The following is a 26,089-nucleotide window of genomic DNA, read 5'->3' on the forward strand; positions in this document are numbered from 1 at the left end:
GCCAGTGCAGGAGGAGTGCAGAGAAGCAGAGCGCCGGGGACAGACAGCGGTAGGTAAGTATGTAGTGGTTGTTTTTTTACTTTTACGCTGGTAACCAGGGTAAACATCGGGTTACTAAGCGCGGCCATGCGCTTAGTTACCCGATGTTTACCCTGGTTACCAGTGAAGACATCGCTGGATCGGTGTCACACACGCCGATCCAGCGATGTCCACGGGAGATCCAGCGACGAAATAAAGTTCTGGACTTTCCTCAGCGACCAACGATCTCCCAGCAGGGGCCTGATTGTTGGTCGCTGTCACACAGAACGATATCCTTAACGATATCGTTGCTACGTCACAAAAAGCAACGATATCGTTAACGATATCGTTATGTGTGAAGGTACCTTTATACTCGAGTCAATAAGTTTTCCCAGTTTTTTGTGGCAAAATTAGGGGGGGGTCGGCTTATACTCGGGTCGGCTTATACTCGAGTATATACGGTATATCTGTGATTTAATTGCATAAAAATTCAAAGTTGGAAAATTGCGAAATTTTCATAATTTTCGCCAAATTTTCATTTTTTCCACAAATAAACGCAGGTACCATCAAAGAATTTTTACCACAATCAAGAAGTACAATATGTCACGAGAAAATGTCAGAATCACTGGGATCCGTTGAAGCGTTCCAGAGTTATAACCTCATAAAGGGACAGTGGTCAGAATTGTAAAAATTGGCCCGGTCCATAACGTGCAAACCACCCTTGGGGGTAAAGGGGTTAACCAAGAATCCATCAGTGAGCTCATTCAACATGAATGACAGGAAAGTTTGTAACTCTTACCTGTTTACCTTTTTCTGAGCTCTTCCCAGCTGATTTATGGCCACAGACCAAACCAAAGGTGAATGTGCCGAAAACAAAAAGCCTGTTAAAGCAAAACAGCGCAATATGTTTAAGGAAACCTCATAGTAAAATGTTTGGGTTTTTTTTAGCCTAAGTACATACATTTAAGTAAAAAAAAAAACAACAAAACTTTAAAACATTCAGTACTGATCGTTTTAGTAGGAGTGATCTGTTGGGGGTCTCATATTTTGATACCTTCATGATAATTGGGGTGAGCAGTTTTTTAGCAGAGAAGTGGGCATACTAATTAGAATAATGAATTCTGACCACATAGGCATGGTCACATATCCAATACGATTTGGAGGATTAGGTACCAACAAATTCTTGGATTCCAAAAGAATAAGTTATGAACACCTGATAAGGATGTGCCCAATGGGATGAGATTTTAGAGCATAGAATACACACATGCAATACCCCAATCTACTATATAATTGTCTAAGGGTCACTTCCGTCTTTCTATCCTTCTGTCTCTCTTTCTGCCTGTCACGGATATTCATTGGTCGCGGCCTCTGTCATGGAATCCAAGTTGCTGATTGGTCGTGGCTGTTTTGCCGTGACCAATCAGCGACAGGCACAGTCCGAAAGAAAATGGCCGCTCCTTCCTCCCCGCTGTCACTGCCCGGCGCCCGCATACTCCCTTCCAGTCACTGCTCACATAGGGTTAATGCCGGCGGTAACGGACCGCGTTATGCCGCGGGTAACTCACTCCGTTACCGCCGCTAATAACCCTGTGTGACCAAGTTTTTACTATTGATGCTGCCTATGCAGCGTCAATAGTAAAAACATCTACTGTTAAAAATAATTTAAAAAAATAAAAAATCATTATATACTCACCTTCAGCCATCTTTCCCGCTTCTCGCGACTCTCCGGTGACCGCTCCAAGCAACCGGCAGGTTTCGGTGGCAATGATGGTATGCGACAAGGACCTGCCATGACGTCACGGTCATGTGACCGCGACGTCATCACACCCTGGGACCGGAAGCTGCCGTGCGGTGACAGAAGTACAAGGGCCCTCGGATCGGAAGGTGAGCATGATTATTTTTTATTTTTAACCTGTGACATATACGTGGCTGGGCAATATACTACGTAGCTAGGCAATATACTACGTGGCTGAGCAATATACTACGTGGTTCTGTGCTGTATACTACGTAACTGGGCAATATACTGCATCGCTGTGCAATATACTACGTGGCTGGGCAATATACTACGTGGGCTGGGCAATATACAACGTGGGCTGGGCAATATACTACGTAACTGGGCAATATACTACGTGGCTGGGCAATATACTACGTGGCTGGGCAATATACTACGTGGCTGGGCAATATACTACGTGGCTGGGCAATATACTACGTGGCTGGGCAATATACTACGAGGCCATGCATATTCTAGAATACCTGATGCCTTAGAATCGGGCCACCATCTAGTTATTTATAATAAGATTTACAAAATACTAGAACGTTATTCAAAATTCCTCCAGGACATGTAGACTTGATATAACTGAAGGTACACAAGTATCTATTTTATTTTTATAGTTCCAGTGCATCTACAATAAAAAAAAAAAATGAAACTTTGGAAATTGTGATGAAGTATTTCATGCAGTGCCCCCACTGCTGTCAAGTAGAATGTAAACAGCACAATATAATCTGTCCCTACAGTTATACAACCGTCCATCACTTTCGCCGCTTCAATGTAATCGGGGTGAAACCACATACGGATTGTCCTATAGAATTGCTGCAAAATCTGCACTGATTTTTTTCTGCCATTGTGTGCACTCAGCTTTCAGTCGACTACACACGTGGCCAAAATTGTTGGTACCCCTCGTTTAATGACAGAAAAACCCACAATGGTCACAGAAATAACTTGAATCTGACAAAAGTAATACTAAATAAAGATCTACGAAAATGAAGAAATGAAAGTCAGACATTGCTTTTCAACCATGGTTCCACAGAAGTTTTAAAAAATAAAACTCATGAAATAGGCCTGGACAGAAATGATGGTACCCCTGAAAATAATGTGACAGAAGGGACATGTTAAATCAAGGTGTTTCCACTAACTAGCATCACAGGTGTCTGCAATCTTGGAATCAGTGAGTGGGCCGGTATATAGGGCTACAGATACTCACTGTGCTGTGTGGTGACATGATGTGTATATCACACTCAACATGGACCAGAGGAAGCGAAGAAAATAATTATCTCAGGAGATTTTAAAGAAAATTATAGACAAACATGTTAAAGGTAAAAGTTATAAGACCATCTCCAAGCAGCTTGATGTTCCTGTGACTACAGTTGCACATACCGTGTTTCCCCGAAACGCTTCCAGGACCTTGCGGTGACGTCGCGGCTTGTGATTGGTCGCGCGACCAATCAGAAGCCGCAACGTCACCGCTAGGTCCTGGAAGCGCTGATTCGAAGGAAGGAAGGTTCCCGGTTAGTACCAGGGCGCTTCAGAGGGTAAGTATAGCGATATTTTTTATTTTAATTCTTTATTTTACACTTAAATATGGATCGCAGGGCCTGAAGGAGAGTTTCCTCTCCTTCAGACCCTGGGAACCATCGAGTTTCGGCCGACCCCGACACTACTCAGCACTACGGTATTTACTACGTCTTACTTTCGGGGTACGTCTTACATTAGCCGACCCCGCTAAAACCCCCACTACGTCTTACTTTCGGGGGTGTCTTACTATCGGGGAAACATGGTATTATTCAGAAAGTTAAGATCCATGGGACTGTAGCCAACCTCCCTGGACGTGGCCGCAGGAGGAAAATCGATGACAAATCAAAAAGACGGATAATATGAATGGTAACAGAAGAGCCCAGAAAAACTTCTAAACAGATTAAAGGTGAACTTCAAGCTCAAGGAACATCAGTGTCAGATCGCACCAACTGTCATTGTATGTGCCAAAGTGGACATCATGGGAGATGACCAAGGAGGACACCATTGTTGAAGAAAAAAAAAAAAAAAAATCATAAAAATCCAGACTGGAATTTGCCAAACTACATGTTGACAAGCCACAAAGCTTCTGGGAGAATGTCCTATGGACAGATGAGACAAAAATGGAACTTTTTGGCAAGACACATCAGCTCTATGTTCACAGATGGAAAAGTGAAGCATATCTAGAAAGGAACACTGTCCCTACTGTGAAACATGGAGGAAGCTCTGTTATGTTCAGGGGCTGCTTTGCTGCATCTGGCACAGGGTGTCTAGAATCTTTGCAGAGTACAATGAAATCTCAAGACTATCAAGAGAGTCTAGAGAGAATTGTGCTGCCCAGTGTCAGAAAGCTTGGTCTCAGTCACAGGTCATGGGTCTTGCAACAAGAGAATGACCCAAAACACACAGCTAAAAACACCCAAGAATGGCTAAGAGGAAAACATTAGACTATTCTGAAGTGGCCTTCTATGAGCCCTGACCTAAATCCTATTGAGCATCTGGGTCATTCCATGGTAGCTTACGTTACAACACAATATAGTAACTTAGGTTACAAAGATGATGGTAACTTACCTGACAATAAGTTTAATCCAATGGATGGTAACATATTGTAACATAAGTTACCATCAGATTAGTAACGCACGTTATCTATACTTCTTGTAATAAAAACTGTTGCTTTTAACTTGAGAGGTTAAAATAAATTTTTTAAAGTTGCTGGGACTATGGTGTTTTAATACAATAAAAATAGTGCTTCTCCCCTGTTTACCAGAATAGAAAATTTGGCAGACTCATGAGGGTCAATTGCCTTTCCTTTTTTGTAACGTAAGTTACCAAGTAATAACACTGTATTTGTATTTAATTTTATTGTTGAAAAATCAAACTGTGTTGAAATCTATTGAGAATAGTTTAATGTACAATATACATTCACTCCTTTTTGTGCCTGCCTTCAGTCTGTAGGCAGTTTTTGGCTTGTGAATGTAACGTAAGTGTCACGCTCACGCCCTGACTGGTGGGCGTGAGCTTGGGGGGGGGGGGGTTTATGGCCCCACTGTGCCACAAGCCAGACTACCCTGGAAGGGGCGTGACTATGACAGCTGCCTGGGTTTTCACTGGAGCCTCTGATGGTGAGGTCAGGCTTGTCCAGCAGGCAGCTGCCAGCTGCTACGCCAGGGTGGTGTCTGGCTGTGGCTGCTGATCCCACTTGGGAGACAGGAACACTAAGATTGGTGCGGGCATCAGGCAGGACTAGCAGATGAGCACGGATGAGATTCAGACGAGTAGGCTGGCACGGCTGAGACACAGAGCTGGCAGAGACACGGCAGAGAACACAGGGCTGGCAGGAACACGGCAGAGAACACAGGGCTGGCAGGAACACGGCAGAGAACACAGGGCTGGCAGGAACGGTGTATGAAGGAACAGGTAGGAACCTGTTCACACAGGAGGTGCAGGAAAGGAAACAAGCCAGAAGGAAAGGAGAATGAAGAAACAGGTTGGGACCTGTTCACACAGGAAGAGAACTGCAAGGCTGCGGACAGGAGCGGTATAGCAGCAAGAGATAGCGCAGCAATAAAAGCTAAGCAGAGCAGAACCACAAGGAATATGGAGAGGAGCTGCAGCAAGAGATTTCTGCAGCGGCAAAGCAGAGCAGAACCGCAAGGAATATGGAGAGGAGCTGCAGCAAGGGATTACTGCAGCCGCAGAAGCTAAGCAGAGCCACAAGGAATGTGGAGAGGAGCTGCAGCAAGAGATTACTGCAGCCGCAGGAGCTAAGCAGAGCAGAGCCACATGGAGTGTGGAAAGGAGCTGCAGCAAGAGATTACTGCAGCCGCAGGAGCTAAGCAGAGTAGAACCGCAAGGAATGCGGAGAGGAGCTGCAGCAAGAGATTTCTGCAGAAGCTAAGCAGAGCGGAGCCACAAGGAATGCGGAGAAGAGCTGCAGCAAGAGATTACTTAAGTAGCAGAGCAGAACCGCAGGAGTGCAGAGCAGAACCGCAGGAGTGCAGAGCAGAACCGCAGGAGTGCAGAGCAGAACCGCAGGAGTGCGGAGCCGAGGTAAAGCCACAAAGCTACAGAGCAGGCAGAGCCGCAAGAGTGCAGAGCAAAAGCAGACAAGGAAAGACAGCAGGGAAGGAAGCCACAGACATGGAGACCGAGATCAGACTAAGTACAGACAAGGCAATGGAACAAGACACAAGGACAAAGACACAGGGACCAGGATATTCTGCCTCCTGGAGGGCGGACAACAAGATCAAGGCAAAAGACTCCAGAGAGGGAGTAACACAGAGCAAGGCCTGGCAAACTCAGAAGCTAAACACGAACTGAGCTAACACATTGCACAGGCCCAGTCCACTGGGTGGAGTTGCACTAAATACTGGAGGCCTCTTGGTAATTGGTCAGGAACAGATTAGACAGGTGCACCTGATTCCTATAAGAACCAGAGAGTTCAGGCACCACCCCCCTATACACACAGCCAGGAAGCATGCAGAGAGCATAGGCACAGAATATGGAGCTGGCAAGAAATAGAAACCGCATCATGGCCTGGAGCAGTGGGTAAGATCGTGTAAGAGATGAGAGGCCATGCCGTGATGCCAGCAGAGTTGTTACAGTAAGTTACCATGGAATGACCCATCTATGGAAAGAGCTGAAACATGCCGTCTGGAAAAAAGCAACCTTCAAACAAGAGACAACTGGAGCAGTTTGCTCTTGAGGAGTGAGCCAAAATACCTGTCGAGAGGTGCAGAATTCTCATTGACAGTGTGAAGAGCAGAACAAAAATGATTACCTCAATGAACAAAAAAAAAAAAAAGAATTTGTGATAAATATTGACCTGTCCATTCAAGGACATTTTAGCTATAGTATGAAATCCTGTTTTTCTTGTCTGTGGAATTGCCTTTGTACTGTTTGTTGTGAAACTGCCGCCCACGAAACTGTTTTCTTTTCTTTTCTTTCTTTACTGTTTTGTCTCTTTGTTTAAACATGCAAAACTTGTATAACCACTAAACAACTATATAAAGAAGGGTGAAGACACAAAAGAGAATAGTAAAACCAAAAACACTCAGTTTGAAAAAAAATTTTTTGCAGTAAACCGCAAGTGCTAGTAAAAGATGTAAATAACAGGGTATTTGGTTGATACGTTTTTTGCAAAAAATGTATACTAAGCTGCTCTACCAATCTTCACGGTATACCCATATCAGAGCAGTCCTAACTAATGTATGCAATCCCTATCTGATGTATTTAAAAACCTGATCATCTGTATATTACCTGTGTGAACAGGGTTCAGAGAGGAAAAATCCATGTGTGCATACAGGGTAGAACAGCTTTTGTGCAGATAGCCCAAGAGGAGTGGTGGAACTCCCCAGTCTTGTAGACACAAGAGAACAATTATGGAAACAGGAACACATGGGCTACTTGCACAGTGAACAAGTCTGTAAGAACATGTTCACACACCACCAAGAAACCTGAAGACACAAAAGAGAATAGTAAAACCAAAAACACTCAGTTTGAAAAAAAATTTTTTGCAGTAATCCGCAAGTGCTAGTAAAAGATGTAAATAACAGGGTATTTGGTTGATACGTTTTTTGCAAAAAATGTATACTAAGCTGCTCTACCAATCTTCACGGTATACCCATATCAGAGCAGTCCTAACTAATGTATGCAATCCCTATCTGATGTATTTAAAAACCTGATCATCTGTTTTTAAATACATCAGATAGGGATTGCATACATTAGTTAGGACTGCTCTGATATGGGTATACCGTGAAGATTGGTAGAGCAGCTTAGTATACATTTTTTGCAAAAAACGTATCAACCAAATACCCTGTTATTTACATCTTTTACTAGCACTTGCGGATTACTGCAAAAAATTTTTTTTCAAACTGAGTGTTTTTGGTTTTACTATTCTCTTTTGTGTCTTCAGGTTTCTTGGTGGTGTGTGAACATGTTCTTACAGACTTGTTCACTGTGCAAGTAGCCCATGTGTTCCTGTATATAAAGAAGGGGTAGCACCTTGAAGGCAGGCGTGCTTCAGAGACTTCCCAGTGATACACTATACAAGACGTGTCTTGTGTATTATTTCTGGTGATCCCCACTTCCAAAGGCTGCTCCGACTGAGTGTGATCCCGACATTTCCTGGCGCCCGAACAGGGACCCGAGGTCTGTGTATTCCTTCAAGAACACCGGCAGAATACGAACGAAAAGAGAATCTGGGATAATGGACGGCAGATGAACAAAAACCTGGCCAGGTAAGAGACACTGTTAGATCTCTTATATCTGCCCTGCACTGTCCGTAAGATTTTCTGTGTCGTGTTCTTTAGCGGGTAGTTCTAGTAGAGGAGGATACCTATAGCTCGGGTTCTTGAACTATTTAGGAATTGATCACCTCACGGAGTACGGCATTGAATGAGAGTGAATGTGAATAGAAGGTGTGTGGAAGTTGGGAATAGCCCTATAAGCCGCCCAGGGGGTTGAAACAGAAGAAGTGACTGTCCCACTGGGCAACGTGGTTGCGTCCTTTCGGGGAGACCTCCGCGCCTATGTTCAATCTCTGATCCTGTCTTTGACAAAAACCTGGTGACGGATAAGTGTATGATAGTATGAGCCCAGGACAGATAAATTAGCCTGGGACAAGAATACGTTGTATGTGATAGTATAAGCCCAGGACAGATATTAGCCTGGGACAAGATACGTTGTATGTTCTTTTTCTTTTTCTGTCTGGTTGCATTTGTGTTGTTTGCTATAGGTGTAGGAATCAGGATTTTCTTACATCAACACAGTTTAAACATCCTAGCTCCTTAGGAAGAAGGTAACGAGGTATTCTCATACCCAAACGCCACCTAGGGCAAGAAAAAGACATCCTAGCTCCTTAGGAAGAAGGTAACGAGGTATTCTCATACCCAAACGCCACCTAGGGCAAGAAAGCTCAGGATAAGAAAATGGGGAATAAGCAAACAAAGTCGGAACCAGAAGAATTAGATATCTATACTATCATAAAGGAGAGAAGTGGTGAAGATGCCACTAAGGGGCTGAAAAAGATTTTTAGTAAGTTTGGAGTTACTAGGGCAGAAGCTTTTAGTAGAAAACTATGGGAAGGAATTCAGGAAAGGAAAAAAGGCATAATCAGAGACAAGAAATGGATAGATCAGATCCAAGCATTGATTGATGTCTCTAGGGTAGCAGAAAATGAGGGATGGACATATAATCAACAGAGTAAAAAGTGGTGTATTAGACCCACAGGCTGTGGAGAAAAACAAAATGTGGAATCTAAAAATACCCCACCCCCATACCTTAACCCACATGCCCCATCTTTTCTCCAAACACCACCTCAAAGTTTAGCCGGACCAGGAGGATGGGTATGTCCGCACTGTGGACAACAAAATCCAGACTGGAGAAATGATTGCCTAGCCTGTGGTACACCTAGACATGGCGCTGTACTTGCCCCTGTTAGGGTAGTACCAAGACCCTTTAGGGAACCTGGTGCTGACGGAGTAATGGGAACTAGATATCACCAAACTCGACAATATTTCCCTTGGTCCCCCGCTGAAGGCATGTCTCTCTTGCATAACGCACCAGATCCCACCCAGTGTCCCGTTAGATTTGCACAATATATACAGCAAATTATGCAGACTCACGCTGGAGTTTGGGCAGATGGAGAAGAATTATGTAGAATGAAAATGACTCCTGGACTCTTCCAGGAGCCATTAGCAAATCTACAGGTACATAGGCCCCAAGCAGGAGATGGTGCCTTACAAACGATAGAATCAGGTACACAATTTGTAGATCACTTAATGGTTTTCATGAGGGAGAGACTGAGGCAGAGAGGAACAACGGGAGTGGTGGCTCAGAAATCTGGACAATCAGTAGACGAATATTATCTAAGTGTAGAAAATAATTTCAGAGATGAAGGCATGGATCTAACCGCTCCAGGAATGATGAGGTTAGTTACAAAAACCTTTATAGATGGATTGTCTCCAAAAGTGAAGGAAAAGCTTAAGGCCGCAACCCCTGATTGGAGAACCTTGGAAGACCCACACCTGGCTAGACAGAAAGCTGTAGGGATAGAAATGGACTTAAGAGAAAATTCTAAGCCAGTAAGAATTGCACAGGCTAATACTGGCTCTGCTAATCAAAAGTTTACTTGTCATTACTGTAAGAAGCCAGGACATTTCCAAAGGGAATGTAGGAAGAGAAAAACAGATATAGATTCAGGAACCTTTGTACCCAAAAATAGGATAAATAACCCAGTGCCTGATCAAACAGACAGCTCAGAATGACTGAAAGTTATGCAGGTCTCTCTTCCTTCTAGAAGACCAATAATACAAGTTGAAGTTGAGGGTAAAAATGTACCTTTTCTGATAGATACGGGAGCAACATCCTCCATTTTAATTCAGGACTTTTTACCATATCCTGACAATATATCCTCAAAGGTTACATATGCAGAAGGGTATGATGGTAAAATTCAGGCGTTGCCCTTTACAAAACCTTTAAATGTGAGCTTTGGCCCTAAAACTTTTGTATCCAAATTTTTATTTGCTAAAGGTGCACCTACCTGCTTGTTGGGTACTGATGTCTTAAGTAAAATGCATGCAAACATCCATTTTAGAGAAGATGGCACAGTTATGCTGACCATCCCTGAAGATGCAGAAACTCTGGAACCATATGTTAGAATACAGGCAATGGAGGATTTTCCCGAAATTTACACTCAACAAGCAAAAATTGACTTGTCTCGGGTTCCTGACAGCCTATGGGCAAAAGGAGACACTGATGTAGGATTTTTATCAGTAGCTCCTATACTGTTAGAAACTGCCCCGGGAACCATATTACCTCAGCTTAGGCAATACCCCATCAGCGCCAAGCAAGAACAGGCGATTTCTCAACAAATTCAGGATTATGTGTTACAAGGTGTTTTGGTAGAAATCAGGTCACCCGCCAATACACCCTTATATCCTGTTAAAAAGAAAGTGTCCTCCAAAGAAACTATGGTGAAATATCGCATGGTGCACGACTTACGGGAAATCAATAAGGTTTTGGCACCGGTCACCCCTGTGGTACCGAATCCTCATACCTTACTGTCTCAAATTCCCAGCACTACTGCATATTTTACGGTAATTGACTTATCAAACGCATTTTTTTCTGTGTCACTACATAAGAACTGTTGGCATTTGTTTGCCTTTACATTCAAGGGTAAACAATTAGCATGGACAAGATTGCCACAAGGTATGGTACACTCACCAACTTTGTACTCTGAAGCAATGCAGACCGTGCTAAAAAATTTCATCCCAGAACCAGGAGTAGTCATTCTACAGTATGTAGATGACTTACTTATTTGTTGCCCTGATGAGCAGACGGCAGTTACCTCAACTGTTAATTTCTTAATTTTCCTAGCGCAAGAAGGCTGTAAAGTAAATAGACAGAAACTCCAGGCTTGTCAACAAACAGTCGTGTTTTTAGGTCACTGCATATCACAGGGCATCAGACACCTCACACCTCAACGTACGGAAGCCATACGTAACATGCTTGAACCCAGGAATCACAAACAGCTGCGTGCTTTCCTAGGTATTGTTTCACACTGTAGACAGTGGATCATACATGCAAGTCAACTCATGCAGCCTTTATATGACTGTATTGCCAACACACCATATTCACTCAGTGAAGAGGCTAAACAGTCATTTTCCTCTTTGAAAACAGCACTGGTATCAGCTCCGGCTTTGGGACTCCCAGACTACACTAAACCTTTTCAATTGATGGCAGCTGAGATATCCTCACATGCTACAGGGGTGCTCACACAAAAACATGGAAACAAACAGAGACCTGTGGCATACATATCAGCTCATCTGGACCCTGTAGCTAGAGCCGCACCTTCTTGTGTAAGAGTAGTAGCCGCAATTTCACTGTTATTAGATAAAGCTTCTGAGATTGTTCTTGATCACCCACTTCTAGTTCAGACCACTCATGATGTACATGGCATTCTTAACCAGGTCCAACCTAAACATATTTCAATGGCCAGACACCTCCGTCTCCAATGTTCCCTACTACTGCCGCCCAACATTTCCTTTGCCAGGATTCAGACTCTTAATCTCGCGTCTTTGCTCCCTTTAGAGTCTGAGGGGGGTACCATACCTGAGGAAACTGCACTCTCCAACTCCTTTGAAACTGCACTCTCCAACTCCTTTGACCCATCAAAGTCAATTCATGATTGTGTACAATTAATGGAACAAGAGACTCAGGGCTTATGTAATGTACGTGACAAGCCACTCTGTAATGCTACATTTGAACTTTTCATAGATGGCAGTAGATATGCAGATATGAATGGACAATTTCATACAGGTTATGCGGTAGTAACTCAGCATGAAGTGCTGAAAGCAGAACCTCTCCCTGCTAATCAGTCTGCACAAGAAGCAGAACTTACGGCATTAGTTGAAGCTCTAAAAATAGCCAAAGATCAGACAGCAAACATATACACTGATTCTAGATATGCACATGGCATTATTTTCGATTTTGGCGTAATATGGAGAGCCAGAGGTTATATGACTGCTTCAGGCCAACCTGTTAAACATGCCTCCCTCATTAGACAGATTCTGGAGGCAGCACAAGAAACTAAAGAAATAGCGGTGATAAAGGTAGCTGCACATGTGAGACTCGACACCGAGGAAGCCAGGGGTAACGATAAAGCCGATAAGGCAGCAAAACAGGCAGCACGTAAACCCTGACATCATGCCCACACACTAGATAGCTCTGAAGATGATGAGGAAAGATTGAAGGAAGCTCAGAAACAGGTAGACGACGAAGAACGAGGGCAGTGGCAGAAAAAAGGGGCAGAAGATCAGCAAGGATTATGGAAAAAGGAACTTTGTTGTGTTTACCCAGAGCCTGGTACCCCGCAGTGGCAAGTGACCTCCACCTACCCACGCATGTGTCGGCAAATGGTATGACGCTCAAGGTAAAAGAAAGGTGGTTGACTCCAGGCTTTGGTAATTTTGCTCGGAACATGTGTGCTGCATGCGCTATATGCCTGGCACACAATCCAGGTCAGGCCATTAAAACCCCAACCAAGCATCATGTAAGACCACTGTATCCCTTTCAAAGACTCCAGATCGACTACATCCAACTTCCTAGGTACAATGGATACGAATATGTGCTTGTGTGTGTGGACATGTTCTCAGGGTGGCCAGAGGCTTATCCAGTTCGTAAAGCCTCAGCAAAAACTACTGCCATTAAAATAGCACATGAACTGATACCCCGTTACGGCATGCCTGAGGTGATCGAGTCAGATAGGGGTACCCATTTTACTGGGGAAATATTCCAGAATGTTATGAAAATGTTGGGAGTAGAAAACCAGTTTCACACTCCATATCATCCACAGAGTTCAGGTAAAGTGGAAAGATTAAATGGGACAATAAAATTAAAAATCCAGAAGGCCATGGCAGAAACAGGAAAGCCTTGGACCGAGTGTCTACCACTTGCCCTGTATTCCATCCGAAACACCCCAAGGGGGAAGGCTAAGCTGTCACCACATGAGATTCTTTTTGGTAGAGCAGCAAATTTGGGTTGTTATTTTCCACAACAACTGATGTTGAATACTGAGACTTTAACTGCTTATGTACAAGAATTACAAAAACGTTTAACTAAAGTGCATTCGCAAGTTTTTGCTTCCCTTCCAGATCCAGAAAATCTCGAAGGAGGCCACAAGTTGGAACCTGGTGATCAAGTCTACGTGAAAAGACACACCAGAAAGACTCTGGAACCGAGATTTGACGGACCTTTCCAAGTCCTGTTAACAACTCCAACAGCAGTCAAGCTTGAAGGAAAGGCATCATGGATACATGCAAGCCATTGCAAAAAAGCAGTATAAGACTCATGATATTGATGTTAATAATGTTAACCTCAACGGAGGCATGGGAAAGACTGAATTCTCTAGCCCCTTTGAACAATAGATTCGTACAACATCATAGAAAATTAGTGCATGACTTGTTAAATAATACGCAACCCCTGGCAGATTGTTGGATCTGTACCCATTCACCAGTATCAGCCACAAGTATACCTTTTCTAGCAGTTCCCGTGTCAGCTGAAGAAATATTCGCTTGGCCTAATTGTTCAGACAACCTGGCCAACAACCAACCTGGCAATACTAGACTATGGAATACTACAATTGCCATACCAATTGTGGGATGGGTAGAATTTCCTTGGTGGCAGGGCAATCTTACAGGAAAAATAGACAACTTACAATATTTAGCATTCAAGGGAGGAAAATGGGTACCTAGGAATAAGACTGGATTAACTGATTTAGGACAGGTCCCCACTGAAAATCTACAGCTCAGTTTCAGTACAACCACCCCTTCCTCTGATGCTTTCAAACCTACAGTATTGGAAAGATACATACATAATAGAAAATGGGAACATTCTGAGTTGTTCCCCCAAGGTGATGCAGACAGTTGTACAAGTAAGCCGGGGAACCTGGTTTGTAATGAATCCAATGAGTATGTCAACGGAATGCATGTATGTGGGAATCCCGCAGCCGGGTACTGTAGCCCCTTGGGACAAAAACCCTCTTGGTGTATGCTTCAGAATGTATCTAGTTTTGTGGATTTGGCTCACAGATTGGTATTGCAGCACTCAGCTTTGTGGGATCTGCCTGAGGGTACATTTTGGATACGCGGAGAAGGAGCATATAAATGGCTTCCCGTAGGTATAAAGGGTATTTGTACATTAGGACGCCTAACCCCGGCTACTTTCATAATTTCAAATAAACAAGTGAATATGCAAGCCGTGCCCAAGCACACACTGTATAAAAGAGCTGCAGATAACTCACCACGTCCCTCGGGGAGGCCGCATATAGTACAAATGGGAATTCCCAACAAAATTGCTAGTACCATTTTTATTTATCCTATGTTAACACAGATGTGGGATAAATTAGTTAGAGCCACGGATTATCTAGATGATCAGATTTGGGATATATTGGACATATTAAATACTAGTATAGCTGTACAGAATCAGCTTATAATAGTCACTAACCAACATACCCTGGTATTGGATTACCTAACTGCCTCACAAGGGGGTATGTGTCAAATCATCGGACCCACCTGCTGTCATTATATAGACCCGAATAGTACTATGAGTATGAGATTTAAATTAAAAGACGTACAACGACTCAGGGATCAGTATGACAAAGACAATGACCAAAATAAGGATAGCTGGTGGTCAGATACCTTTTCTTTTCTTAACCCGGCCAATTGGTTCAGAGGGATCGGTGGGTGGGTTACCGGGATTATGCAAAGCCTAATACATACAGTTATGGTTATTGTAATTATATATGTATTATTCAAGGTTGTACTCAAGGGTATCTCGGTATGCACAAATAAATTTTGTGTAATGGATGCGAGAATATAAAGTTTTTTTTTTTGTAATATCACAAAAAGAATGACTAAAATGATCGACAAGGTTTTGAATGGAATATGTCAAAGGGGGGATTGTGAAGAGCAGAACAAAAATGATTACCTCAATGAACAAAAAAAAAAAAAGAATTTGTGATAAATATTGACCTGTCCATTCAAGGACATTTTAGCTATAGTATGAAATCCTGTTTTTCTTGTCTGTGGAATTGCCTTTGTACTGTTTGTTGTGAAACTGCCGCCCACGAAACTGTTTTCTTTTCTTTTCTTTCTTTCCTGTTTTGTCTCTTTGTTTAAACATGCAAAACTTGTATAACCACTAAACAACTATATAAAGAAGGGGTAGCACCTTGAAGGCAGGCGTGCTTCAGAGACTTCCCAGTGATACACTATACAAGACGTGTCTTGTGTATTATTTCTGGTGATCCCCACTTCCAAAGGCTGCTCCGACTGAGTGTGATCCCGACAACAGTTACAGGAATCGTTTGCTGTGATTGCCTCAAAAGTTTGTGCAACAAAATATTAAGTTAAGGGTACCATCATTTCTGTGCAGGCCTATTTCATAAGTTTGTTTTTTTTTCAATTCTGTGGAATCATGTTGAAAAGCAATGTCTTTCATTTGCTCATTTTCATAGATTTATGAATTACGGTATTACAGTACTTTTGTCAGATTCAAGTTATTTCTGTGACCATCGTGGGTTTTTACTGTCATTAAACGAGGGGTACTAACAATTTTGACCACGTGTGTATATACACATCAATGGGCCCTGATGTTACGCTACCAATTCCATTTAGCATATTTACTAATAGATCTGTTCTAGGAAAGCTGCGTGATACTAATTAGGTCTTGCTAAGATATTGTTTCCATGCTTCCTTCGAGACCGATGACAAAATGACAGAGGGAAACTTATTTTACGACAGATCAAATAAATCTCAATGGGGTTGTTGCCAGCCTGCAATACATTAATTGTGTCGCCATACTGGTCTCAATTCCATATCAAACAACAATCCATGCAATGCTTTTTTGGTCTAGCTACAAACACTAGACCTGTCCACGACCAGGACCATGTCATCAGTTGTGTCCAGCTCAGGAATAAAACAACTGATACATGTGAAACCAGCCTTACAGATTACACGCTTAAGGTGACTGTCCGATGAAACCACAGACCATCTGATGTGTATTGGTGGGTCCCCTGATTCTCCCCCAACATGATGCCTTGGGGAGAGATAGATCAGGCAGTCACTGTAGCAGCTTTATCCTCTCTCACCATAGAAAACACGTGAATCCTCAACCGAGCCAATTGAGTGCGTGCGGACTTGGAAGAAAGATCTGTTGGACAAATGTTAGTTTGAGAGACAGCCATCTCATACGTTGGATAGCTTTAGGTTAATTTCACTATATGTTTTAAACAAAAAACGAGGAAAGATTCCAGCCAACCATCCAGGGTTAATGGCTGTGCCAAAATTTTCCTTATATTTCGACTACCTTCCTGTGATCATCAGTGGAAATGGCACCCTCAGGAGGAACTCCGGGCTAATTTCCAGCTACACATTCTCAGCGTTGTAAGCTCCTTCCTCCCTCTCCCTACATCTCACTGTATATGTTTTAAAGTGCATTTACACTACACGATTATCGAGAACGAGGGTTCCTAGGATCAACAAACAAACAAGCAAAATGCTTGTGCGAGTGTAATGACCTTTTGGCTTGGTTAAAAGATCACCCAGCAGTCTAAGGGCAGTGCATTCTCTATTACTGATAGCCCTGTGCACATATTAAATGTGGTCACACTGTGTAAAAAGACTTAAAAAGAGGTTGTCCCCAATTTTAATATTGATGGCCTATCCTTAGACTAGGTCATCAGTGTCGGATAGGTGGGGATGCGACCCCCTGTTGTCCTCAGTGTCGATAGCGGCTGAAAGTTATAAAACTGTTCCGTCAAGTGATAGTGGCCACTGGTGGGTACTGCGGAATTCAGATGTGCAGTACCCAGCTGTGGCCACTATCAGTAGGCAGAGCAGCTCCGTAACTGAGCACTTTCGGCCACTGCTGGCACAGAGAACAGCTTATAGACAGGGGTGCCGATAGGCCATCATTGTTAAAGTAGTGAACAACCTCTTTAAATGACTGCCAATCAGAAAACAAACAGCTGTCTGGTAGTCGGAAAGTTGCAAATTCAGTTTTATAAATCCACCTTTGTGTCTTGTGCAGTCTAAGGGGCTTCCATCTGAATCCCCCCAAAAATGGAAGATTCAAATGGAATCCTGATAGAACCACAGAGTATAATTGTAGCGCTGGTGGGTGTGGACCCACAGCGCCACGGCTCGGGATTACCCTGGAGAGGAGTAAATAAGTGTTTACCGGGTCTTCACTACGGTCTCTGATGGTGAGGATAGGCTGGATTGCTGGTAGGCACCAGGTACAACCTCAGTGTGGTCCCCGGAACTTAAGCAGCTGACTGTAGATACAAACGCGGGTATGGAGGTACAGGAAGGCGAGACTGAAGCTTAATCAGACAGTCCGAGAGCAAGGCATGCAGCATAGGTATACAATACAAATCCAGGGTCTGGAATTGAGATCTCATACAAAGCGAGTATACAGGCTGGGTCAATAACGTGAGACCGTATACAAATGTAGACATGCACTAAACAGGCTAGGAACCAACATTCAGGGAAGGAATGGTGGGTGGAGTCGCCTGATATATCACCTGCTAGAAGGTGATAGGGTGGGGAAACAGATCTCTGCAGGACAGAGTCAATAAAAATTCCTGCTGAGCTCGGCCATGCCCTCCTATGTCTCATAAACAGCACAAGGCAATGCAGTGTGATGGTCAGGTACTGTGTGGAGCACACAGGGAGTAGGGTGGCGTAACAATAATGACAAAAACGGTAATTAGACCTACCGGTAATTGTATTTCCAGGAATCCATCCTGACAGCACCATGGAGGATATCCTTCTTATCCATAGTGGGACAGGAAACCACGAGAGTTTAAAAGGACCCTCCCCCTACCACCCTTCAGTGATTTTCCAAAGTAACACCTCTGGATGGATGCAAAAAAAGAGAGTTTTATTTGAACATAATCATTATACAAATGTTACTTCACATAAGTATGCAGGGTATTTGTAATAGGGAGGGAACTAACAGTGCTGTCAGGATGGATTCCTGGAAATACAATTACCGGTAGGTCTAATTACCGTTTTCCAGGTCACCACCTGACAGCACCATGGAGAAGTACCAAAGTAGATTTTTTGGTCCTAGGGTGGGACTACTGCTTGAAGCACCTTCCTGCCAAAAGCTAGCCGAGATGACATTACATCTAGTTTGTAATGTTTAGAAAAGGTACTGAGACTAGACCAGGATGCAGCCCTGCAGATCTGATCTGCCGAAGCACCCCCTTTCTGTGCCCATGAAGCGGCTATAGCCCTGGATGAATGAGCTTTAAGGCTGCCTGGGGGACCCTTTCCCTGTGCCTGATAAGCTATACTAATGGTGGACCTAATCCATCTGCAATGATAGATTTTGATGCTTTTTTCGCTTTATTAGGACCTCTAAAAAGGACAAACAGATTGCTATCCCGTCTCCAGGCCCTAGTTGCCTTCAAGTACTTAAGTACAGTCTCCCTAACATCCAAGTTATGGTAACATTTCTCCTTCTGGTTTTTGGGAAACTGGCAAAATGATGGAAGCACTACCTCCTGATTTATATTTGAATCTGAGACCACCTTAGGAAAAAAAACCTGGATCAAGTCTTAAGACCAGTCTATCCTAAAATATTTGCAAATAGGGGTTTTGAGTGGACAGGGCCTGAAATTCCCCCAGTCTTTTAGTCAGTCGATGTAATGGCTACTAGGAAGGCTGTTTTTAGGTAAAGATTAGTATTGTCTATATCTTCTGCTAGATCAAATGGATCTTTGCACAACTCGTTAAGGACCAGGTTAAGATCCCAAGGTAGGACAGTTTTCCTAATTAAGGGTCTTAGCCTTAGAACTGCCCTGGAAAAACGAGCTATCCAAGGGTGGGAGGCCAGGGAAGAATCATAGAAAATGCTGAGGGCTGCCACTTGGACCATCAGAGTACTCGGTTTAAGACCTTTCTTAAATCCCTGCTGCAAAAAAAACAAAACAAAAAAAAAAAAAACAAGAATTTTGGGAATGTCAGGATGGTCAACATCAACCATTGTGTCTCCACAAAAACTGCAGAATTTTTTCCATATTTTTAAATAAATCGCAGAGGTTACCGGCTTCCTACTTGCTTGGAGGATGGAGAAGACCCCTTCCGATAGCCCTTTTGCTTTCAGGATCTGGCGTTCAGGATCCAAGCTGCTCATTGGAGGTTGTCTGGGTTCTGATGAAGAATCGGACCCTGAAAGAGTAAGTCTCTTCTTTTCGTTAGGAGAAAAGGGTCTTCTACCGACAACTTTTTCAGTAAGGGGAACCAGCTCCTTTTGGGCCAGAAAGGGACCACTAGAATTATCCGAGCTCTATCCTCGTATATTTTCCTGAGGATTCTTGGGATTAATGCAAGAGGGGGGAAAGCATATAACAGACCCCTGCTCCATGACAGAGAGAGCGTCTATTCCCGCAGGTCTTTCCCAAGGGTTCAGTGAATAAAAGGTTTCGACCTTCGCGTTCCATCTGACCGAGAATAAGTCCACCTCCGGTGCTCCCCAGCGTTGGCATAGCTCGCTGAAAACTTTGTTTAGTTCCCACTCCGTAGCTGATAGCGTTTTTATGCTCAGAAAATCGGCAACCTGGTTCTTCGAACCCTCCAGATGCACTGCTGAAATTGAGAGCACCGATCTTTCCGCCCATCTGAAGATCTGATCCGCTGGATGTTGTAATTTTGGATGTCTTGGAGCACCCTGATGCCAAAGAAAGGCTACCGTCGTCGTGTTGTCTGACAGAATCTTCAGGTGTTTGTTCTTTAGTAAGACTTGTGCTGAATACAGGACCTTCCAAACCGCGTGTAATTCTCTGTGATTTGAGGAATTCTTGCTGTCTTCTGAATTACACTGCCCCTGATAGTATCTTCCGAGAACTTGACCACCCCAACCTTGTTAGCTTGCGTCTGTGGTCACCGTGACTGCTGGAGACTGAATCCATGGAACACCGACCTGGAGATTTCTGGGAACAGTCCACCAGCGTAGGGATCGTCTGACTTGATGGGATAGACGGAACTCCCTGTCCAGTGAGGTTTGCCTTCTGTCCCAGGAAGCGAGAACTGCCCTCTGTAACAGACGGGAATGAAACTGGCTCCAGTTGACACAGGGGATGCAGGCTGTCATTAAACCGAGGATCTTCATTGCATCCCTGATGGAGACACGACTTCTTGAAAAATGGCGAATCCTTTTTGTTAAATCGGTCAGCTTCCCGTCTGGAAGAAAAGATTTCCTGACGTTTGAGTCCAGGATAACTCCCAGAAACTTTATTCTTGGTTTGGGTGTCAGGTCTGACTTTGACCAGTTTACCACCCAACCTAATTTCTGCAGAGTGGAGATCACTGTTGTGAATTCTGTGGCTGAGTTCACTTCTGTGGTCACAAGTGGTATTGCAGTCTCTGGGCTTCCTCCCTCAGGTGTTTTGGTGAGCTCGTTGGCTGCCTTGCTATTTAGCTCCACCTGAGTCTGTCTTCCTTGCTCCTTGTCAATGTTCCAGTGTTGGATCTGAGCTACTGCATCTTTCCTTGGGCCTGCTGCTCTGCTAGATAAGTGCTTCTAGTTTGTTTTCTGTTTTTTCTGTCCAGCTTGCTATTAACTTTTGCTGGAAGCTCTGAGAAGCAAAGGGGTGCACCGCCGTGCTGTTAGTTCGGCACGGTGGGTCTTTTTTGCCCCTTTGCGTGGTTTTCGTTTTAGGGTTTTTTGTAGACTGCATAGTTCTCTTTGCTATCCTCGCTCTGTCTAGAATATCGGGCCTCACTTTGCTGAATCTATTTCATTCCTACGTTTGTCTTTTCATCTTGCTAACAGTCATTATATGTGGGGGGCTGCCTATTCCTTTGGGGTATTTCTCTGAGGTAAGTCAGGCTTGTATTTCTATCTTCAGGCTAGTCAGCTCCTCAGGCAGTGCCGAGTTGCATAGGTAGTTGATAGGCGCAATCCACTGCTGCTTATAGTTGTGTGAGGATAGATCAGGTACTGCAGTCTACAGAGATTCCACGTCTCAGAGCTCGTCCTATTGTTTTTGGTTATTGCCAGATCTCTGTATGTGCGCTGATTACTGCACGCTGTGTTGCCTGATTGCCAGCCATAACAGATCACCAACTGACAGTCGATATTGAGCTGCCCTACAGAGTCTGCCACTATAAGGAAATCGTCTAAATAGGGTACTATCGTGATGTCTTGATTTCTCAGATAAGCCACTATTTCTACGACAAGTTTTGTAAAACTCTGGGCGAAGTTGCCAGACCGAATGGGAGGCAACGAAATTGATAATGGGAGACCCTTCCATCTTTTTCTACCGCAAATCTGAGGAATTTCTGGTGATCTTTGAAGATTGGTACATGATAATATGCACTTTTTAAGTCTAAAGTGCACATTACCACGTCTTTTCCTAACAGGGGAATTGAAGAACATATAGATTCCATTTGTAACCTCTTGCATTCTAGCCATTTGTTTAAGGGCTTGAGGTTTATTATAGTTCTGGATTCCCCCTAGGGTTTCTTTATAGAGAAGAGGCCCGAGTAATGTTCCCTTCCTATCTCCTGAGGAGAAACTGGAGATATTGCTGCTATCTGCAGAAGATCCTGGATTTCCAACCACATGGGGAGACTGAAGAGAGATGGACGTTGGACAGAAAAAAAATTTTTCTGGGGGAAGGGAGTCAAATTCTATTCTCTACCCCTGGGAAATAACCTGGAGAACCCAAGGACTTCCGGTAATATTTTCCCACTCTAACAGGAAGTTCAACAGCCACTCGCCTATCCTGATGGCATAATTTCCTTCGAAACTCCGACCTAAACGTCGAGGGACCTGAATCACTATTTTTGTTCCTACTTTCTCCCCCCTTTTTTTTTTTTATAGCTCCATCTCCCCTGCTTTCCCTTACCACTATAGTCTGATCTTTGACTATAATAGTGCCTGCGAAAGGGCTGGTACTTTCTACGTTTTTCCACTAGAAACCCCTTTTTTTCATCTGAAGCTTTTTCTAGAATATCATCAAGAATGGGCCCAAAGACTCTACCCCCTAAGAAAGGTATGGATCACAGCTTATTTTTAGAATGACCAGTTTTTCAACCATATAGCCCTCCTGGCAGCGTTTGATAAAGACTGGCCTCTAGCTGTGAACCTAACCGACTCTGCAGAAGCATCTGCTAGAAAGCCGGTCACTAGCTTTAGAAAAGGAATAGCTTTTATAATGGACTCTCTAGGGGTTCTAGCTGACAATTGATATTTCAAGTCATCTACCCACAAATGCATAGCCCGCGCCACAGATGTTGCCGCTGTATTTGTGCGGATTACGCCGCTGAGCTTTCCCAGGCTCTTTTTAAGAGCCCAACCGCCTTGCGATCCATCGGCTCCTTTAAGTTAGAGGAGTCCTCAAATGGAATAGCTTTTCTCTTAGAAACCTTTGCAATTGGAATGTCAATTTTGGGGAGATCTTCCCAGTCCTTGACTTCTTCATGATCAAAATGGAGGCGAAGACTGAAGTCTCTAGGATTTGATAACCTCCTTTCCGCTTCTTCCCATTCTTCTAAAATCATAGAACGAATATGGGCATTAACAGGAAAGACTTTTGAGGTCTGAGAACGTAGTCCCCCAAACATTTCGTCCTGAACTGTCGGAGTAGATGCGGGTTTCTCAATCTGCATAGTCTGTCTAACAGCTCCCAGGAGCTCCTCTATATCGTTAGACGAGAACAAATATTTCTTCCCTCTCTCTGGAGGATCCTTGCTTAACTCTTCCTCTTACAGATCTGATTCAAAAGAGCTGTCCTCGGACAACAGATCCGATTCTGTCTTTTCTTAGATCTCTGTGGATCCTGGGGGTCAGACTGGGTGGGCTGGGGAAATGTTAAGCCAGATATCGAGGCCTGCACCTCCTCTCTGACAATGGCTCTCATATTCGTCATGAGAGAGGCCTGTTCTTCTCCCACAATACGGCTGGTGCAAGACTCGCAGAGAGACTTCTGCTAGGCGTCCTTAAGTCTTATGGCACAAATGGGACATTTCTTGTACTTCCCGGACTTCTTACCCACCGAAGAGGGCGGCCCCTATAACATACAACATAAAAATGCTGCATGGGCCTATATGCTTAATGAAGATCTGAGGGAGCAGACCCCTAGCTGGGAACTTACATGCGCCTGGGCCTCCTGCAGTATCTCGGGTTTCGCATTATCTTCCATTCCGCTGCTTAAGCTGGTAACCCCCATAGCCCACACATACCTTTATATGATAATATTGTTGCCACCATCTCGTCCTGGACCTCCTGACACCCCAAGGAGTAGGAGAGAAGACGCTGCCCCATGCTGACGGCCGCGACCCGGAAGTGACTCGCACAAGAGCGCGATCCAGAAGCGAGCACCCGCCACGCTCCCGGATCCTGCAGACACACTGGCCGCCCACTCCACGATGACCTGCAGCACTACATTTCCCCCGGATCCGCTTGCTAAGCGTGTACCTTGCAGAGGCGTTCATTCACAGGTACATCAGAGGCTTGTGCCAAGGGTCGAGAGCCCCCTCCTCTTCCCCCAGGGGGAAGCGACCCTGAACCAGGAGCAGTGCTACACTGGTGCTGCTGAGGGACCCTATGACTCGGGTGTCAGCAAGGCAGTCTTGTAGTGGGAAGGAAGAGGCCAAGCCTCCCCCTCCCCCCGATCCTCACCCTCTGCATGGGACGGACGAACTCTCGTCGTTCTCATCCACAGTGGGACAGGAAAAACTGAAGGGTGGTAGGGGGAGGGTCCTTTTAAACTCCCGCGGTTTCCTGTCCCACTATGGATAAGAAGGACGTCCTCCATGGTGCTGTAAGGTGGTAACCTGGAAAACTGAATTGTAAGTCTGTAATTTTGGACTCCATTTGACTTTTTTTTCTCCCTGACCTGTCTGCCCGTTATTCCGGACAGAATAGCATAGTCTACTGCATTGTTGTGTCTGGCATAAAAGTCTGACAAATCCAGAAAAAAAAAAGTCCTAAATTGTAGACTACCCTTAGTTACAAAGAAAAACCAAAATCACAGAAAATCTAGAACAACACTTAAAAAACAAAAAAAGCTGAAATGGACCGACTGGTGCCTCCTGACCCAAACTTGACAGCCTCACTGGCATACATGAAACTATCGATTTTGGGTCAGGAGACTTGCAGTACATCATGGTCTGCACTTTGGCATGGAAACATGGATGTGTGAAAGTGAGCCTACAGGACTAGCAGAGTGCAGCCTGCGTCGGTGTGCCATATTCATGCCCTGCACGCTCCCGACCCAGTTCTCCGGATTCTGTGAACAGCAGCAGATACTCAGCGAGCAATCTGTCAGTCAGCATCGGAAGGGCGAAGGAAGCCACAGATCATCAACATCCCTACATCACGATGTTCAGGGGTAATGCTCGAAATCAGATGACCACTGAAACTAGAGTGTCTGTCACTACTTTATAATAATCAGAGCATGAAGGAACTGGCAGGTTCTTTTTACGAAGGCAATATATATATAGAACTGTGCCATAGGGCATGATGGAGGATTTTAAAGGGACGTGTCATGACAAAGATGCTGCTTGTGGCCCATAATGGTGACAAATGGAGCACTGTGTTCCGGCCATGTGCTAAAGCTTTAAGTGTTCAGTATCAATGTAATCCCTCCTCGCTGTGATATTAGGAGTCCAGTGGGCGGTCTCACTCAATGATTGACAGGACACTGATCCAGTCAGTCAGGTCAGTACTGTGTGACCACTGGACAGGAGCCATGTGGATCGCCTTACCTCCGGGTATTCCAGGCTCTTCCTCTGATTGGCCAAGCTATCACGACGTAATCATTGCGGAACAAGACATCGTGCAGCTGCACTAACTAAAAGAAAAGCCGGGGAGGTTGGGGGATAAGGGGATTTACAGGGGCTCCGTCCAGCGGTCACAGAACACTGACCTGGCCAATGGAATGGAGTTCTGCAAATCCGTTCTTCATCTCCAAAGGGAAGCCAGGCATAGAGCGATACCAGCCAATCACGGATCAGGACTGCCCACTGGACTCCTAAGCTGGGACCTCAGGGGAGAAGATGGAAGTTCTACCTCCTGCTGGCTGAAGATGGCACTGCAGGCACAATGTGACAGAAGAGTGGACACGGGCACCGCAGAGCAGACACTGGGGACTTTCCTGGGCCCTCCATTACACTCATGGATGTGTTCCCCACTGGGCATGATGCTGGCATGCCACCACTGTGTATTGGGCAGCCACCACATGAATGAGGCCAGCAGCATGCGTGGCACTGTCGCCCACAGGATACCCCTCACTGTTTACCTTTCCTCTGGGCAGCAGCTGGCACCACGAGCTGCTTCTCCTGCTCTTCTCACAGACAGTCCTGCTCCAGCAGCAGCAGATACACAACTACAGCAACAAGGAAAGCGGAACAGCTGGAGCCGACCAATCACAGAGCAGCTTGGACTCTAGCGCCGGTGTCAATCACATTCTAATAGCCAATCAGGAGCCGGGGGCGTGTCCACCACGGTGATGACGCATAGTCTCTAGTCAGTGGTCTCCACGCTGCTTCCGACTCCGCTCGGAGAAGTGCCGGGTCTCGGCAGCGGCCCCCATTATTTGTGTGAGGTCCTGAGCCCTTCCTGCCTGCTGCTACCCGGGCTTTTGTTTACATCTCATTCTCTCGCGAGAAGAAGTTTGGGTGAGAGTGCACGTGTTCTAAACACGGGTTGTGGTGTGCAGGGCAGTGTTGGGGGTCATGTGAGTACATATGTAGTGGGCTGTGG

At 44.6% G+C, this 26,089-nt stretch overlaps 1 protein-coding gene across 5 annotated transcripts in view; it reads right to left on the minus strand.

The window, feature by feature from the left end:
• Positions 1-25,781, minus strand: part of BCAS3 (BCAS3 microtubule associated cell migration factor) — a 1,718,074-nt gene extending 1,692,293 nt beyond the window's left edge. For 2 of the 5 annotated variants that reach the window (XM_069757218.1, XM_069757221.1), the window contains exons 1-2: positions 25,626-25,780; positions 818-899 (exon numbers count right to left, since the gene is read on the minus strand). The gene's annotated coding sequence lies outside the window, so the exon portion shown is untranslated. Of the gene's footprint in view, positions 1-817; positions 900-25,625 lie in introns of all 5 variants that reach the window. The other 3 variants (XM_069757219.1, XM_069757222.1, XM_069757220.1) reach the window with 3 other exon arrangements.
• Between the last annotated feature and the right edge of the window lie 308 nt (positions 25,782-26,089).

Source organism: Ranitomeya imitator, chromosome 3 (genome assembly GCF_032444005.1).
Source record: "Ranitomeya imitator isolate aRanImi1 chromosome 3, aRanImi1.pri, whole genome shotgun sequence".
Lineage (NCBI taxonomy): Eukaryota > Metazoa > Chordata > Amphibia > Anura > Dendrobatidae > Ranitomeya > Ranitomeya imitator.